Source organism: Colobus angolensis, unplaced genomic scaffold (genome assembly GCF_000951035.1).
Source record: "Colobus angolensis palliatus isolate OR3802 unplaced genomic scaffold, Cang.pa_1.0 Scaffold198, whole genome shotgun sequence".
NCBI lineage: Eukaryota > Metazoa > Chordata > Mammalia > Primates > Cercopithecidae > Colobus > Colobus angolensis.
The window spans coordinates 6,788,285-6,807,888 of NW_012115132.1; positions in this window are offsets into that span (position 1 = coordinate 6,788,285).

Genomic DNA, 19,604 nt, shown 5'->3' on the forward strand with positions numbered 1-19,604 from the left:
TAAAAGTCAGTGGGTAATTCTCCATGACCCCTCTTTCCTTGCCTTGACACCTGCTGGAGACACCACCACATGGATCCCTGAGTGATCACTGCATAGAGCTACGGCTCTCCACATGAAAATCACTGGACTAGGGAGTGAATGAGTGGTATTCATTCTGGTTTTTTTCTTTTTTTTTTTTTTGAGATGGAGTCTCGCTTTGTCGTCCTGACTGAAGTGCAGTGGCACGATCTCGGCTCACTGCTACTTCCACCTCCTGGGTTCAAGCGATTATTTCTGCCCCAGCCTCCCGAGTAGCTGGGACTACTGGTGAGTGCTATCATGCCTGGCTAGTTTTTACATTTTTAGTAGAGATGGGGTTTCACCGTATTGGCCAGACTGGTCTCGAACTCCTAACCTCAGAATCTACCTGCCTCGGTCTCCCAAAGTGCTGGGATTACAGGTGTGAGCCACCGCACCTGGCCAATTCTGTTTTATACAAAAAAGATTTTGGGGTTTGTTACCAGAGTATAACCTAGTTTATCCTGGCTTATGCGTTGCCACCTTTCTTCCTTACTGTCCTTAAGCTCTTCAGGATTCTCCAAAGCACTTAAACTGACATATTTGTTTACGATCTGCGTATACCTCTTAGAGGACAGGAACTTTGTATTTCTCACTGTTGTATCTCCGTATGTAGAAAAGTACCTGGAATATAGTAGGCACTCCATTAGTTATTTGATGATTTAATAAATGAACTCTGTAACAACATAGTATGATCGTTCTACATCAACATGCGTAAGATCTGCCTTATTTGTTACTCAATTGTATGGATGTGTTGTAGATTGTATGGATAGGTACAGATTACTATGATATTATTTTTATTTTTGTCTTTATATTAAAATATGCTATAGTAGGACATTTTAAACTATTTCCCCACAAGTGTGTGAAATTTTATCTTTAGGATAAATATCAAAAGCCTTTAGAATCAAGGTATAAGTTAATTTTTATTTAAATTTTAATGTTCTTGTATATTGCCAAATTGCCATGAAAAGTGACTGAGGTAAACTAGAGAACATGACTGTGTAAGAGTATGAATAGGTTATATGAGAGTGAATAGCCCAGAGGAAGAAATATTTGTGATGTTTAAAGTTTGTCAAGTGGACTTGACATTGAAGTTTGGACTAAACTGGAAAATCTGAGGAAAACATGTGTCTGTGCGTGTGTGTGTATAAAGGTGTTGGTTCTATCCATCCATATGAATGTCTCTGATAATGTCGCCATTATCTTCCTCATTAAAAATACATGTAGAATCTAATTTGGTTTGTGATTCTGATTAGTGTTTGTCAAATGTTGCTCTGTCGAACATGATTTGCATGGATACCGATGAGGCCATGCGAAAAGGTTATGTCGAGAAAGCTTGAGACTCTTAGTCATTCGGAAAGTAGGTTATTACCCTTGTTGCATAAAATTCACAAGGTATATTCTATATGTCCATTCCAGCTTAGAAAGATTTAACTGTTTTACTCATTCTGAGAAATAAGAACACCCCAATAAGTAACTCAACAAACAGTAAATGATTTGCCTAAACTCACACAGGAAGTCACCAATATACAAGAATAGAACCAAAAGTTACTGATTCCCTGTCCTTTGCTGATCTCACTAAATAATTTGTTAAAGCACTTCAAAGCCTTTCTTTCAAAGTCAACTGAAAACTTCTCATGAAAGTCCCAACATCTAAAATTCACCTTCTAAAGGAAGACTATATTTAAAAAGTGTTGCTAGAAAACAAATGTTGCAATTTTATGTTGCAGTGCTCATCTTGGCAAGTGTCAGCCTCTTACCTGTGTTCCCATTCCTTCCGCTTCCTGCCATACCCTTGGGCCACGGTAGGGAAGGAGCTGTCTAAAGGGAGAGACCTAGTGAGTCTGTCCTGGACACTGTTTCATCTGCTCTTCTGTCCCAGTGCCAGGAGGCATTGAAAAATTAGTCATGTAGTCAATGAATGACTGAAATAAAAAAGACACATTCACAAATAATGCTGGGAGAAGAGGAGAATGGGGAGTGACGGCTCAATGGGTAGGAGATTTTCCTTTGGGGTAATGAAAAAGCTCCAGAACTAGATGTTGGTGATGTTTTTACAAAATTGTGAATTTAATGCCTCCAAATCATATACTTTAGAATAAATGCAATGGTAAGTTTTATGTTGTGTGTATGCTACCACAATGAAAAATTTAAAGAAAAAAATTTCAATTAAAAATTATTTGCCTCTTACCTCCTATCTGAGAAACAAAATGTTATCTGATAATAAGCATCTTTTTTGAGTGTTAGCTGTTACTTCAGGTAAATTTGCAAATGGAGATATTTTAAATCAAATGCACATGTTATTCCCACACAGAGGCTTTACAAATTCTTAGTTTATTATTTTAGCATTGATTAGTTTTGCCCGTTCTAGAGCTTCATATAAATGAATTCATTCAACATGTACATTTTCGTATAAGGCTTCTTTCACTCAGCAGAATGCTTTTGAGATTGTCTTATTTAGTCATATTTTTTCAAGACTAAAATAAAGCTAACACCAGCAAGCCTTTAATGAAGTCCTCCCTGTGCTTACAAAAATGGCATTACTTAAATCTGTCATCTCAGAAAAATACTAGCCATGAAATCCAGGCCTCATCTAGGGATAAATAAAGTTTTTCTTCAGGAGATCAAGCCCTAGGAGAACATGTATTTGGGAATTTTACATACATCATGACGATGGTGAAAGGTACAGCCCATGTTTGTTTTGCTCTGAGCCCTTGGAATTGCATACAGGTGTTTGTTCTGGAGTCAAAGTTGTAGTAGTCCCTCTGAAGTCAGTAAGAGCTCCTGCTTAGATCAGGCTTGTGAGGAATGGAGCAAAACCAAATACAGGCAAATTCCCATCCTTTGCCCATTAAAGACAAAAACAAAAAAGCCAAAAAACAAAAAAAAAACATGCATCTGGTTCCAGTGATGGGTACCAAATCTTCTGCCTGGATGTCTTATCTTTTCTTGCTTAAAGTGTGAAGTATCACATTCTTTAAAAGCGGCATGATACACTTAAAATACTGCAAGTCCCATTTTCTAGATAAAATTGCAATCACAAGGAGAGTTGACAAAGTTGAATTCTATTACTAAGCAGTTGTGTTTCAAGCTTCAATTCAAGTACTTCAAGTTTACTTTAAATGACCTGATGCAAATATATGATTTAGATCTTTAAATAAGAACTACAGAAGCTCTGCCAGACTCCATTATTTAGTCTTGAAAGTTCCATTATTTCCAGACATCCCAAAGTAAGAGTCTGCCAAGAAATGGGAGAAACAGAAGGTCCTATCAAAAGGTGTCCTGCCAGGGAGATGACAAGACGGATATAATTTCAACACCATCCTAATTTGCTTTGCTGACCAAAAAGAGAAAATTCTGGCTTTTTCCTTCAACAAGATCCTCCACAACAGAGAACTTTATTTTAAATCCTGTCAACTGAGTTCTCCTCCTACTCCCCATGTATGCCTGCATCTTCCAGGTGCAAAACATTAGTTAAACTTTGAAAATGCTTTCTATGGGTTTTGGGGTGACTGTGACAAAAAGGGTATTTGGGAAATAAAGCTTAATTTGTTTTTACCTTGATGGAACCCATTTATAAATGTATTTTTAAAATTAAATTATGCCATTAGAGAATTTTTTTTAAGTTTTAAAGTAATGTTGCGCTCTAGGCTGGATATCAAAGTAGTTTCTTAGAGAATGTGAGACATATCTGTTTTTGGAGATATTTAAAGTGGACTAGATTTTCATCTGTCTAGATGAAGGACAACACAGTTTATAGCGGGATGTGGAATTAGATGACATTACAATTAATTACATTAAATTATTTGCAAATACATTATAAAAAATAAATAATGTAATTTTCCACCAAATTATAAATTGCAAAAATATTTTAAAACATATTTTCTGGAATAATGGCAATTAATTTACCAAATTGTTGAGTTGTATATCAATGTTTTAAAAGCATTTTCTTTAATTTCTTTTCTATAGTAGATAATAAACAATACATGAGGTGACTTACTGACCTCAGTTAAATTTAGAGAAAGGTTAATTCTAATTAGATCAATATTATAACTTTATATTTTTACTAGAAATTTACCACTTATTTTACAGCTTACTTTTTTAATCAATGCTTTTTCCTCTGAATTTTTTTTTTTTTTTTTTTTTTTAAGATAGTCTCCCTCTCTTTTAGAGTCTGGTCGGTTATTTTGCAGAATGTCTCTGTGCTGCATTTACCTGATGCTTTCTCAGTATTAGACTAAAGTTATGCCCTTTTGCAAGAACATCACAGAAGTGATAGTTTGCCCTTTTCAGATATCATGAGGTACATAATGTAAATTGGTCTTATTACTGATGATTTTTAACTTTAATTATTTGGATAACGTAATGTCTCTTAGGTTTATCCACACTAAAATTATAATTTTTCCCTTCATAATTAATAATTATCTTGTAAAGAGATACTTTGAGACTATGCAGATGTGCCATCTCATTGTATTTCTATTTGCTAATTTCAACCTCTATCAATGATTTTTGCCTGCAACAGTCATTAACATTGTATTTTTCAAATGCTGCTTTTTATTTCCATTATTCTTTTTACATGTATAAGTTGGACTTCTATTGTAAGGAAAAATTGTCTTTTCTTCATTTATTATTTATTTTTAGTTGATACTAAATGTTTACTAACATCTTTTTCAACTTCAAGGGATTAATATATTTTTCTAATTTTTTTTTTTTTTTTTTTTTTGAGACGGAGTCTCGCTCTGTCACCCAGCCTGGAGTGCAGTGGCCGGATCTCAGCTCACTGCAAGCTCCGCCTCCCGGGTTTACGCCATTCTCCTGCCTCAGCCTCCCGAGTAGCTGGGACCACAGGCACCCACCACCTCGCCCGGCTAGTTTTTTGTATTTTTTAGTAGAGACGGGGTTTCACCGTGTTAGTCAGGATGGTCTCGATCTCCTGACCTCGTGATCTGCCCGTCTCGGCCTCCCAAAGTGCTGGGATTACAGGCTTGAGCCACCGGGCCCGGCCTAATATTTTAAACTGAATAGTTAACTCATTTATTTTGAGCCTTAATTTTTTTCTTTTTTTCAGTTGCTACATAATAACTGTTCATATTTTGGTAGTGCATGTGATATAATTTGATACATTCATATAATCAAATTAGGGTAATTGGGATATTCATTTTCTTAAATGATTATCTTTTCTTTATGCTAGGAATAGTTGAAATATTTTCTTCTAGCTATTTTGAAATGTACATTTGATTAATGTTAACTATTGTCACCCTGCTGATGTACAAAATACAAGCATTGTAGCCATGATTTTTCCTCTGAGACTTTCTTTTTTTTTTTTTTTAATATAGTCTTTTTTAGGTAGATATTTTCTGGGATTTCATTTTAAAATATTCCTTATGAAGTTATTTTATATTCTGTATCAGTTTGTCAATTTCTAACAAAATCTAATGTGAATTTTAATTAGGATTACATAAAGATTTATAGTATAATTAGAGAATAATTGCTATCTAACAATATTGAATATTAAAATCCATGAAGATAGTATTTACATTAATTTATTAAATTCTTCTTTAATTCCTTTTGCAAAAATGTGTATACCTTATTGTACACGTCTTGCATATATTTTATTAAATTTATACCTATTTTTGATGCTATTCTAAGTGAAATTTAAAAAATAATCTCTAGTTCTTCATAGCTAGTATGTAAAGCTACAATAGATTTTCATACTTTGTTCTTTTATCATATGGCCTAGCTAAATTTCCTTATCTGTCTTAGTAGTTATTTTATATGATTCCTTAGCAATTTTAACATACATAATGCTGAGTGCTAATATCTATAGTTTGTTTACCTCTTCCTTTCCAATATATAAGACTTTTATTTCTTTGTCTTATTTTATTGCTATGACTTGGATTTCCATTTCAGGGTTGACAAAAGGTGGTAAAAACTGTTATCCTTGTCTTATTTCTAATCTTTGGGTGAAAGTATTTAATCCGTCACCATTAAAAACTGAGGTTAGGAGTAGATATTTCATAGTTACCTTTATTTGGATGAGGAAGTTCCTGACTGTTCTATTTGCTGATTTTAAATTATGAATAGATTTTCAGTTTTGTTAAGTTCTATAATGGTCATCATCTAGATGGTAATTCATTTGTTAAATTGTGCAACAACATTGATCTTTGTATGTTAAAACAACCCTTCAGTTCTAGGACAATCCCTACTTAGTCAAAATATTTAAAAATACATATTGCTTGTTTCCAGTTTGAATATATACTGCTGATTTACTAATTGTTTTAAAGGATTTTAGTCTGTAATTGATTGTAGGTTTTTTCCCCCCTGTAATGGTTTTGCCTGGTTTTGATATCAGTATAATTATGATGTTAAATGAGAAATTGGGAAGTGTTCTTTTTCTATATTTTGAGAGATTATGGGTTAAAATTGTTGTTTCTTCAGTTTGTGTTTGAAAGAAATCAACAGTGAAGCCATTATGGCTTTTTTTTTGTTTGTTTTTGGCTTGTAGTTTTTTTGTAAGGAAAACTTTAAGTGACTAATTCAATTTTAAACAATATAACTATGTTTGGACATTGTATTTCTTAAGTAAATTTTGGTAGCTTGCATCTCTTAATGAATGTGTCCACTTGATCTGTTTTCAAATAAATTGGAATAAAGTAATTAATAAAATTCCTTATTATAATTTAATGTCTGTAGGATCGCTAATGATGTCTCCTCTTTATGCATAATATTGGTAAATCTTCTGTTTTTCTGAACCAATCTAGCAGTTTCATCAATTTTATTGATCTTTATAAATGCTTATATTACATTTAAAAATTGTCTCAATGGTTTATTTTATTTGTTTTTATTTATCATTATTATTACCTCCACTCTGCTTACTTCACTAGTGCTTTAGCTGCGTCCCACAAATGTTGATATGTTGTGCTATTCTTTTCATTTAGTGCAAAATATTTTCTGATATTATTTATGATTGCTCTATTAACTCATGAGTTTTTAAAAATAATGTTGTTTACTTTTCAAACCTTTGGATATTTTCCAGATAACTTTTTTATAGTGATTTTTAATGTTATGCCATGTGATCAAAAACATACTCTGTATGCTTTTAATTAATTCATTAATAATTAATGGATTTGTTAAAGAGATAAATTCATCCATGAATTTATTAATTTTTTTAAGTGTAACCTGTGTTCTCTTCAATTAAATGTTCTAAGGATACTTGATATGAATATGTTTTATTTTGTGGTGTGGTGTGCTGTTCTATACCTATATCAATGTCGATTTGGTTGGTAGTGTTTTTTGTTTTCTGTATACTTACTGATTTTCAGTTTTCTTGTTCTATTAATCATCAGAGGTCTGTTAAATTTAAAATTAAAATTTTAGCCTTTTCTGTTTCTGTATTCATTTGTTAGGTTTGCTTGATTTATTTTGAAACTGTAATCACGTACATACACATTTATATTTGTTATGAGTTGATTCTTTTATTAAGATGCCCTTTTTATGTCTCACAATATTTCTTGCATGGAGACTACTGTGTCTAATATTATTATCACTATTCCTTCTTTCTTGTGATTACACAAGAAATATATTGTTTTGCACAATTACTTCTCACCTCCTATCTGAGAAACAAAATGTTATCTGATAATAAGCATCTTTTTTGAGTGTTAGCTGTTACTTCAGGTAAATTTGCAAATGAAGATGTTTTAAATCAAATGCACATGTTATTCCCACGCAGAGGCTTTACCAATTTTTAGTTTATTATTTTAACATTGACTAGTTTTGCCCGTTCTAGAGCTTCATATAAATGAATTCATTCAACATGTACATTTTCGTTCATGTTGCACAATATATATTTTCTGCACAATATATATTTTTGCACAATATGTATTTTTTTCACTTTCTACTTAATGTACCTTTGTGTTATGGACTGAATTGTGCCCTTCCCTCAAATTCATATGTTGAAATTCTAATCCTCCAAGGTGACTATAATTGGAGAAATGACCTGTAAGGAGATAATTAAGGTCAAATTAATCTATAAAGGTGAGAACCTAATTCTAATCCTGTTGTTCAGTGGTATAAGAAGAGGAAGAGACACCAAAAGACCGTACTCTTTTCTTTTGTGCAAAGAGGACTGGCCAAGTGGGGACACAGCCAAGAAAGCAGCCTGCAAGCCATTAAGGGAGACTTCACTGGAAAACAACACTGGCGCCTTCATCTTGGACTTCCAGACTCTGCAAAGGTGAGAAAATAAATTTCAGTTGTTAAAGCCACCCTTTCTATGGTATTTTGTTATGGCTGCTCAAGCAGACTAATATATTTAAATATTTAAAGTATATTTCCTATAGATAGCATGTAGTTGGGTCTTGCTTCTTTGGAAAAATATAATCTTAAAATCTCCGTCTATGATTGTTTAGATTATTTATATTTAATATTAATATTAATATTGTTGGGTTTATCTACTATTAGATTGTTTTCCATTTGCCTGTCATCTTTGTTTTTGCCATTTTTCCAAGTGTTATTTTTTACCACCTTTTAGTATTCTATCTAATCTCTTCTCTTGGCTTATTTACTCTTGGATATGGTTTCACTGTGTCCCCATCCAAATCTCACCTTGAATTCCTAACGTATTGTGGGAAGGACTACGTGGGAGGTAATTGCATCCTGGGGCAAGTGCTTCTTAAGTTTCATGAGATCTGATTTTAAAAGGAGAATTTCTCGCACAAACTTCCTTCTCTTGTCTGCCGCCATGTAAGACTTGTGTTTTACCTTGCACCATGATTGTGAGGCCTCCCCGGCCATGTGGAATTGTAAGTCCATTAAACCTCTCTCTTTTGTAAATTGCCCAGTCTCAGGTTGTCTTTATCAGCGGTGTGAAAGTAGACTAATACCCTCTTCCTTTTTTGTTTTATTTATTTTTTAGTGGTGGCTCTAGGATTTGCTTTATGCATTTATGTCCTTTTCACAGCCTGTCTTCAAATTCAATTATATCACTTCATTTATAATGTAATTACCATGGTATGCTGTATTTTCCTTTGCCCTTCCCGTCATTGATGCTGATTTTGTTGTACATCTTCCTTCTACATATGTTACAAATATCAATATATTGCTACTTTTTTGTTTTTCAAATAAATATGAAAATTAAAAAGATAAGAAAATATTTTTATATTTACTAATAAGCTTATAATTTTCAGTGCTTTCTATTCATGTTGTAGATCCAAGTTTTCATCTGGTGTTGATTTCCTGTAGCTGGAAGAACTTCCTGTAGCTTTTCTTTCATTACAAATTCTCTCTGCTTTTGTTTGTCAGAAATGTTTTCATGTTGTTCTCATGTAAGAAAGATGTTTTCATTGGATATAAATTCTAGTTTGACTTTTTTTTTTCTTTCTCTGCTACAGAGATGTCAGTTTTTTATGTGTGCTGGCTTGGATTTTTTTCAGATGAGAAATTACTGATTAATCTTTACATTGTTCTACTTTGTGTAATGGATTTTTTTTCTCTGATACACTGTTTTATTATCAATTTGATTATGATGTTCGCTTGTGTGTTTTCCTGTTTTGTTTATCCAGGTTTTCTTTCACGGAGCTTTTTGAATCTCTGATTTTGTAGATGTTATTGATTTTGGAAAATTTAGCTATTTTTTTATAATGTATTTTCTGTCTCTTTTCTTCTTGGACTCATATTTTATGATAAACTGCTTTGTATTTTCCCACAGGCCAGAGCCTCTTAGTTTCTTTTTAATTTTTGGTTTTTGTTTTGATTTTCTACCTTTTTGTTCTCTATGCTTTGGTCTGTATTATTTCCATGGTCATTGACTTACATTCATTGGTCTTTTCTTTGCCATGTTCAGTCTGCTGCTAAAACCATCAAGTGAAGTTTTTGTTTCAGATATTGTATTTTTCCTTTCTACTAGTTCCATTTAGTTCTTTTAAAAATCCTCTGTTTTATTTCTCGTTATGTTCATATTTTCCTTTAGATCTTTGAATGTATTTGTAGGAATTGTTTAATTCTTGTCTGATAATGTTGTCATTTTTGGTCTTTCCCTACTTGTTGAATTTTCAATTGATTTTGTGTCATATTTTTCTGCTTCTTCACATAATGTTCAAAGCATTCACTACCGAATAAAACATTATTTGATTTATGTGATTTTTTATTGGGTAGTGAACGTGTTTAATTTTTGTTGTTGATGCTAGATTTAATTGTTTCCAGTATTTTGGTTTAATGTTTTATAATTTGTTTTCCCAGTCCATTAAATTACAAGTGAATTGACTTAGTATTTTTGGTGCTTGGTTTATGTTTTGGTTAAAGTAGATCTAGAATAGTCCTTATACTAGAACTAGTTTAATCTTCTTACTAAAATGAGAAGTGTCTATTGAATGTCCTCAATGTTCACATGAGAGTTTTTATCCTTACTGGTTGGAAATTGAATATTTTTCTAAATTACCTATGATCTCTAGAAATTTTAAACTACATTTTACCTGTGCACAGCTTAGATTGTAGCACAGATTCACAGGAATGCTGATTTCTAGAACTAATTATCTGTATATCTCTCATTCCTGATTGTCTATCATACAAATCCCACTCCTTTCGGCCACCTCAAAGTATAATGTATATCTTCTTGACTTAGTGAGCCTACGTGTTCTATTTATGGACTCTCCTTCCTGTCCAGAAAGTTCCTTCTGGCCAAAAATAGGGCAATTGTAGGCCTCATCTTCTGGGTTCTTCTCAGGGACCCAGGCCTGCTCTATGTATTGTTCAATATTTGAAACTCTTGTCTTATGGATCTTAGGTTGTGAATTCATATTTGGCTGATTTTAATTTCTGTTTATTTTCCTGTAAGATAAGAGTGCAACAAACCTGAGATCAATTTATCTCCATTTTAAGATCCCTGACCTAATACAGAAATCTCAAATTTTGCACCTTCATTGTGCACCTACCTCATGATTATTCCTATTTTGGCAGAGTTTATTTAGTCTTTCATCCTCAGATAACTCTTTTAAGTATGTTTATTGCCAACCATTTTGAACTCAGCTTTATTTTTTTATAGGTGGTGTATGTGGCTGGCCCTAGAAGATTTACTTTTTTTCCAAGAAAATGCGGTGTTACAATAAAAAGCATTTTTATGAAGGATCTAGTTGTGTATAACAGGAAGAGCTTTCAAATTATTTTATTCATTATGTTGCTGAGCTTGAAATTCTTCTGAATTTTGACTATTAAGTCAATTTGTAGATATTTTAATGTTATATTTGGATTTATATTTGTGTTTTTTAAATCATGTAGTTAGTTAATTTCATGTTTCTCCCAATTTCCTGTCTCTTACTGTGTTAGTTTTATGTTTCTTTTTTGTTTCCACTAAGAGTTTGGGCATCCTGATGGTTAATTTTATACATCAACTTGCCAGAGCCGTACTGCCTAGATATTTAGTCAAACATTATTCCAGATACTTTGGTAAAGATGCTTTTTTTTTTAGATGAGAATAGCATTTAAATCTGTGGATTTTAAGTAAAGTAGATTATCCTCCATCATAAGGGGTGGGCTTCATATAATCAGTTGAAGGCCGTAATAGAACAAAAGCTGACCTTTCCAGAACAAGAGGGAATTCAGCTAGCAGACTGCATTTAGACTTCAGTTGCAACTTGTCCTGGAGCATGATAGGTCATGATAGATCAGCATGCTGATCTATCCCAACATATTTGGACTCTTCAAGTCTCTACAATCACATGAGCCAATTCCTTAAAATAACTCTCTCTCTTTCTTTGCACACACACGCACACACACACGTGTACACACACGTGTGCATACACACACGTGCACATACACACACACGCATACACGCACACACACACACACTGTGTTGATTTTGTTTCTCTGGCAAATCCTGATCGATGCAGGGATGTATATTTAAATGATATTATTTTAATGGCTACATGCACATTTTTTTTTTTTTTTTTTTTTTTTTGAGACGGAGTCTCGCTCTGTCACCCAGGCTGGAGTGCTGTGGCCGGATCTCAGCTCACTGCAAGCTCCGCCTCCCGGGTTCGCGCCATTCTCCTGTCTCAGCCTCCCGGGTAGCTGGGACTACAGGCGCCGCTACCTCGCCCGGCTAGTTTTTTGTAGTTTTTAGTAGAGACGGGGTTTCACCGTGTTAGCCAGGATGGTCTCGATCTCCTGACCTCGTGATCCGCCCGTCTCGGCCTCCCAAAGTGCTGGGATTACAGGCTTGAGCCACCGCGCCCGGCCCTACATGCACATTTTTAACCTGCAGTCACAACTCAGCAGTATCCACATGTCTACAGTTCATCACTATCTCTACTGTTTCCCCAGTCCTTAACTCTCTTAGGCAGTTTAGGCTGGTGTAATAAATATGCCACAGACTGAGTGGCTTAAACAACACACAATTATTTCTAACAGTCGTGGAGGTTGGGAAGTTAAGCATCAAGGTGCAGGCAGATCTGGTGTTGAGGGAGAGCCCTCTTCATGGTTTGTAGACAGCCATCTCCTCACTGTATCCTCACAAAGCAGAGAGGAAGCATGTGCTCCTGTGTTTCTTCTTTTAAGGGCACTATTCCTATTCATGAGGGCTGCATATTCATGACTTTCGAATTACCAATGCCCAATCTCCAACTGTCATCACACTGGGAATTAAGCTCCAATATACTAACTTTGGGAGAATACATTCAGACCATAAGCACTACCCACAATTGGCCATTAACTCCGAATACCCTTCCTATTTTACCTGCTATTGCTTTCTTGCACTTTAGTTTACCTTTTTAATCAACTAAAATTACTTATCATTGTCTTTATATCTTTGTTTTCTGACATATATACAATTTTTTATACTAATTACCTCTTTAATTCCATTTATTTCTCAAGATTTAATTATCTTTATCCTAAAGTTAAGCCTTTACTATTTTTCAGCAGTGGTTCATGAGTAAAACATTTTATCTTTATTGGGATATGCCTTTTGTTTACTTAAATTGTAATGATGATCCAAATGGATGTAAAATTTTTATGAATAGTTCACAATTATCTTAATTTGTTGAATATATTATTACTCTAGTGAATTAAAGTTTCAGTCTGTAGAGATATTCCCTAGTTGTTTTTAAGTTTTTTTCTTTTATTTTAGTTTTCTGTAGTTTCATTATGGTGTATGTAATTGTAGGATTTCTTTTACTTAACATCTTTTAGACTTTCTTGTTTTTCTTGATGCTGATGATTTTATACTTTTGTGGTAACTGTACAGTCTTGACCTTAAAATCTTCTATTTTAGGGCCTTATTCATTGTCTCTTTATTCTTTTTATTTTGGGTGTTCCAGCTCTTCTCGTGTTATTCTTTATGCATTTTAACATCCTTTTCAAATTGTTATGTCATCTCACTCCTTGTTGCATCTACATAATTTCCTCAGTTTTATGTTCTAATTTGTGAATCCCTTTTTGCTGGGTATAATCTATTTAATATAGCCATTTATTTTGCATTTTAGTATTTATTTCCTGCATTTCAAGTTCTATCCTGTCTATTTTTTCAAGCTTGCATATTGTACTTCCACAGTTTTTTTCACCAGTGTTTTAAATAAATATGTCTCCTTTTCAAATTGTTCTGTAATTCCAAACACTTAATTCTGCTAACTTTCACTATTGTTGGATATATCTTATGTATTTTGCAATTTTTGACTATGAACTCTTGAGTGGGATTATGTATATGAAAGAAAGAGACAGTGGGGGAAGAGGAGAAATGTCATGTGTTCTGACTGAACTAGAAATATTTTTTCAGTTTTATTTGTTTGTTTTCTGTGCCCCTGCCAGAAGCCTCAGGCTATTACTGGCCTGTTATAAAGGCCTTTCTTAAAATTTAAGCACATGGTTCCCATCTTATAGGAAGATTGTAACTAAAAGCCAGAACCATGTGAGTAAAAAATAAAATGTGTTTTTAAGTTTTCTGGAGAAATATATTTTTTTCTACTGAGAGCACAGGCAAAGGCAGACTCTGTTTTTATTTTCCTTGGAGTTAATAGAGTTTTATTTTCTAGTTCAACCTCTAGGGTCTTGATTTTGACAGTGTGTGCATGTATGTGTGTGTGTCAGTTACATGTCTCCAACTTTCAATTCTAACACTTCAACACATGTGGCCCCAGTACCTTGTCACTTGTATTCAAATGGACATTAAAGCTCTAATGTTACTAGCATTGATAAGTCCCCAGAGTGGCTTAATGCTTACCACTCTGATTTTTAATTAATTTTTTCCTTTAATCACCTCACTCATTCACATGTGAACTTATCTACTCTGTTAAGTACTATTAAATATGCATTTAAAACATTATTTGCTGTATTTTATGTAACAATTCTGGATACTTACAGTGGAAAGGATTTTGAGATATCCAGACTATCATATTTACATTTCAAACAGATCACTTCGAGCCACTTAATTGCATAGTTATCATAGACAGATGGATCTGTGTAGCAACTAGTACCACTGGTAAACTGTGCCTCTTAGTGAGCCCAAGTGATGTGGGAAACTTGCTATTTGAATTAATTCTGCTTCCAGCACAGATAACCCAGAATTTAATCCTTACTTTTTTCTTTCCTTCCAAGTAATTTAGAGTTTTTAGTAAGTTACATGGAGAAATAGGTCTTCCAGTTTCTTCACAGTTTCACATCAACTTTATTCTTGGTCAGCAGTAAGTGACTTTTTTTAAGTAAACTTCTATTTTGGAATAATTGTAGACTTACAAAAAAATGCAAAAGAAGAGTTCTTGAGCAAGTCTTTTCTAGTTTTCCCCATTGTTGACATCTTGTACTACTATATTACATTTGCCACAACAAGTGCCTAATATTGGTATACCACTATTAAGTAAGTGTCATACTTCATATGTTTTGCTTTGTTTCAACCAGTTTTTCTATTAATATCTTCTATTTGTTCCAGGATACATTACAGGATATCATATTACATGTAATTGTTATATTAATGCAGGATTGTTTTGCTCCTTAGCTCAGCTAAAATCCGGCTTCTTGTCTCACAACCAGGAAAAATTAGGCACTTAGACACATTGAAAGGTGAGGAGAGCAGAATGTATTAAAAGAAAGTTCTCAGCCAAAAAAAGGGGGTTTCGGCCAACTGGCTCCCACCTCACGGATTGAATACCAGGCCACCCCACACGAGCTGAAGAGGCCCAACTCCTTTCCTACAAAAGATGTGAATTCCTGGTTGCTCCACCCCATTCTCCCAGTTGAGCATGTGAGCCCTTAGTCTGAGCGACTCCACATTGACTTATTTCCCTTACTGTGCATGTGTTAAGGGATGGAATTTTTCACCATGGGCATGTTTAGGCAAGACCTTGCGCAGGTTCCCTTATCTGCCTCCTGCATCTATCAGTATCTCCCCAGTGTCCACTGGTCTGTGAATTTTTAAATTCTTTCCTCCTTGTTTTATTGTGAGCTTGATAGTCTTGAGGAATACTGGTTAGGTGTCCTATAGAATATCCCCAAATCTGGGTTTTCTGATGTTTCTCATGATTATACTGGAATTATGGGTTTTAAAAAAGGTAATACTTATTGTTACACCATATCAGTGTACATCATTGATGTTATTAGCTGTAGGTGACAATTTTTAATGAATTTTGTACCTTAGAATAGTTTTTGATTTGCTGAAAAATTATAAAGGAAGTACCTAAAGTTCCTATATAGTTTACACACAGTTTCGCCTATAGTTAAACCCTTACATATATTAGTATGCTACATTTGTCACAGTTAGTTAACCAATATTGACATTATTATCCATTATCAATTAAGGTACATATGTTGCTCAGCATTTGTTAGTTTTCCTTTGATATCCTTTTTTTGTCATAGAATCCTATCTAGGACACCCCATTACATTTAGCTGTGGTGTCTTCTTAGGCTTCCCTTGTCTTTGACAATTTATCAGACTTCACTAGTTTTTAATGACAGTTTTAAAGAGTACCGATGATATGATTTGACTGTGTCCCCACCCAAATCTCATCTTGAATTGTAGCTCTAATAATCCCAGTGTGTGGTGAGCTGGACCCAGTGGGAGGTAATTGAATCATGGGACAGGTTTTTCCCATGCTATTCTTGTGATAGTGAATAAGTCTCATGAGATCTCATAGTTTTATAAAGGACAGTTCCCTGCACATGCTCTCTTGCCTGCCACCTTGTAAGATGTGACTTTGCTCCTTTTTTGCCTTCTACCATGATTGTGAGGACTCCCCAGCCATATGGAACTTTGAATCAATTAAACTTCTTTCCTTTATAAATTACCCAGCCTTGGGTATGTCTTTATTAGTAGTGTGAGAATGGACTAATACAACTGGTAAGATATATTGTTAGAATGACCCTCACAATTGGAATTTGTCTGCTGTTTTTCTCATGATTAAACTGGGTATATGGGTTTTTAAGAGGAAGGGCACAACAATAAATTACCACTTTTGTCAGGGGTACATATGATCCATATGTTAATTACAATCTTGATTACCTAGCAGAGGTAGGGTTTCTCAGATTTACTGTTAAGTTACTCTTTTTCCTCCTTGCCACATTCTATTGAGTGGGAGGAAGTCACTATATGTAGACTATATTTACAGAGTGGGGAGTGACTCTTCACCTCCTTGAGGGCATGGGATCTCATTATTATTATTATTATTATTATTATTATTAAGATGGCATCTTGCTCTGTTGGCCAGGCTGGAGTGCAGTGGCATGATCTTAGCTCACTGCAAACTCTGTCCCCCCAGATTCAAGCGATTCTCCTGCCTCAGCCTCCTGAGTAGGTGGAATTATAGGCGGGCACAACCACGCCTGGCTAATTTTTGTACTTTTAGTAGAGACAGGGTTTCACCATGTTGGTAAGGCTGGTCTTGAATGCCTGAGCTCATGATCCACCTATCTAGGCCTCCCAAAGTGCTGGGATTATAGGCGTGAGTCACTGCACCCGGTGATCTTGCTAATTATTTGGCATTCTTCTGCATGGGAAATTGACTGTTGTCCCTCATATGTTTATTTATTCGATTATTTATTGATATCAGTACAGACACAAGAATATTTTTCTTATACTTTTGGATATATGGTAATTTATTAGTACTTTATCTTGATGAGTGAATTGGCTCAGTTTGGCCATTGGAAATCTATTATTTGACTCCTGCGTCCTTTTCTTCCCTCCTTTTCTTTATAATGGTAAAATACATGTAATAGGCAATTTACCATCTTAACCATTTTGAAGTTTATAATTCATTGGTATTAAATACATGAATAATGTTTTGCAACCATCGCTGTCATCCATCTCTGTAACATTTTTCATCTTGTAAAACTGAAACTTTGTACCTATTAAACAATAACTTCCTATGCCTTCTTCCCCTCAGTCCCTGACAACCACAATTTTACTTTCTTGCTCTATGATTTTGACTGTTCTGAATACCTCATATAAGTGAAATTATACAGTACTTTTCTGTTTATGATTAGCTTATTTCATTTAGCATAGTATCCTCAAGGTTCATCCATGCTGTAGCAATAGCATATGTTAGAATTTTCTTTCTTTTTTAAGACTGAAAAATATTCCATTGTATATTTACTGTATTGTGATTATTCATTCATCTGTCTGCTGAACTATTTCACACTCCCACCGACAGTACACAAGGGTTCCAGTTTCTCTCTCCTTTCAAACACTTGTTGTTTTCTGTTTTTTGATAGTAGCCATCCTAGTGAGTATGATGTGGTATTTCATTGTAGTTTTGATTTGCATTTACCCAATGGCTGGTGATACTGAACCTTTTTACATGTGTTTCTTGGTTATGTGTATATCTTCTTGAAGAAATGTATATACAAATCCTTCACCCATTTTTGAATCAGGGTGTTTTGGTATTTATGTTGTTGAATTTTAGGAGTTCTCTTTATAGTGATTTCTTTTTATCCATGGAGGGCGTGTTCCTAGAATTCCAGTGGATGACAGAAACCAGAGATAGTACTGGACCTTATATATACTATGTTTTTCCTTTTAATATGTATCTGTGGTACAGTTTAATTTAGAAATTAGGCATAGAAGAAATTAACAACAATAACTAATAATAAAATAGAACAATAATTACAATATGCTAGCATTTCTACTTTTGCGATTTGTTGCTATTGTCAAGTAAAATAAGAGTTTCCTGAATACAAGCACTTCATATTGTGACAGTTGATCTGGTAACTGAGTGATGGCTAATAAGTGACTAACAGGAGGGTAACACATAGAGGGTGGATGTGCTGGCCAAAGGAATGATTGACATCCCAGGTAGGATGGAACAGAAATTTTATCACACCACTCAGAATGACATGTAATTTAAAACTTAGAAATTGTTTATTTCTGGAATTTCCCATGTAATATTTTTCAACTGTGGTTGACAGTGGGTAACTAAAACTGCTTAATTTAAGCCACAGATAAGGGGCGACTACTGTATATTCTGGATATTAATCCCTTACCAAATATATGATTGCCAAATATTTTCTCCCATTCTGTGGGTTGCATTTTTACTCTGTTGATGTTGTCTTTTAGTGAACAATTTGTAAAGTTTCATAAAGTCCAAGTTGTCTTTTTTTAATTGTTGTTGTCTGTGCCTTTGTTGCTGTATCCTAGCAATCATTGCAAATCCAGTGTTGTGAAGCTTCTGGCCTATGTTTTCTTCTAAGAGTTTTATAGTTTTACATCTTACATTTTTGTATTTAATCCATTTTGAATTTTTTTTTTTTTTTGGAGTCTGGCTCTGTCACCCAGGCTGGAGTGCAGTGGCGGGATCTCAGCTCACTGCAAGCTCTGCCTCCCGGGTTCACGCCATTCTCCTGCCTCAGCCTCCTGAGTAGCTGGGACTACAGGCACCCGCCACCTCGCCCAGCTAGTTTTTTGTATTTTTTTAGTACAGACAGGGTTTCACCGTGTTAGCCAGGATGGTCTCGATCTCCTGACCTAGTGATCCGCCCGTCTCGGCCTCCCAAAGTGCTGGGATTACAGGCGTGAGCCACCGCGCCTGGCTTGAATTTTTTTTTAATATATGGTGTCAGTTAAGGGCCAAACTTCATTATTTTCTATGTATCTACAGAATAATTTGCTTGGTTTTTGCCTGGGATTATGTTAAATCTATAGATAAAATTGGGAACAAAATTGTTATCTTAATATTTATTTTTCTAATGTATGAGCATGGCATATTCACTTCACAATATGAAGTGAACATATACATATAACATATTATAACATAAACATTGGATATTGTAAATAATTTGTATTTTACCTATGTATTTCATTTTGGCAGTATTATTATAAATAGCATTTTAAAAATTCAAATTTCAGTTTGTATTGCTTGTGTATAGGAAGACAATTGACTGTGTATATTTATCTCCTGCTTTGACTGTTCTATACTTTTTCAGAGCAAAGAGTTTTGTTGACTTTTTTAAGTTAAATAACCATGTTATCTACAAATAAAGACAATTTTATTTTTCCTTTCCAATGCATATATACTTTAGTTCCTTTTCTAAGTCTCATTGTACAGCTAGAATTTTTGCTACGATGTTGGATAAGAGAG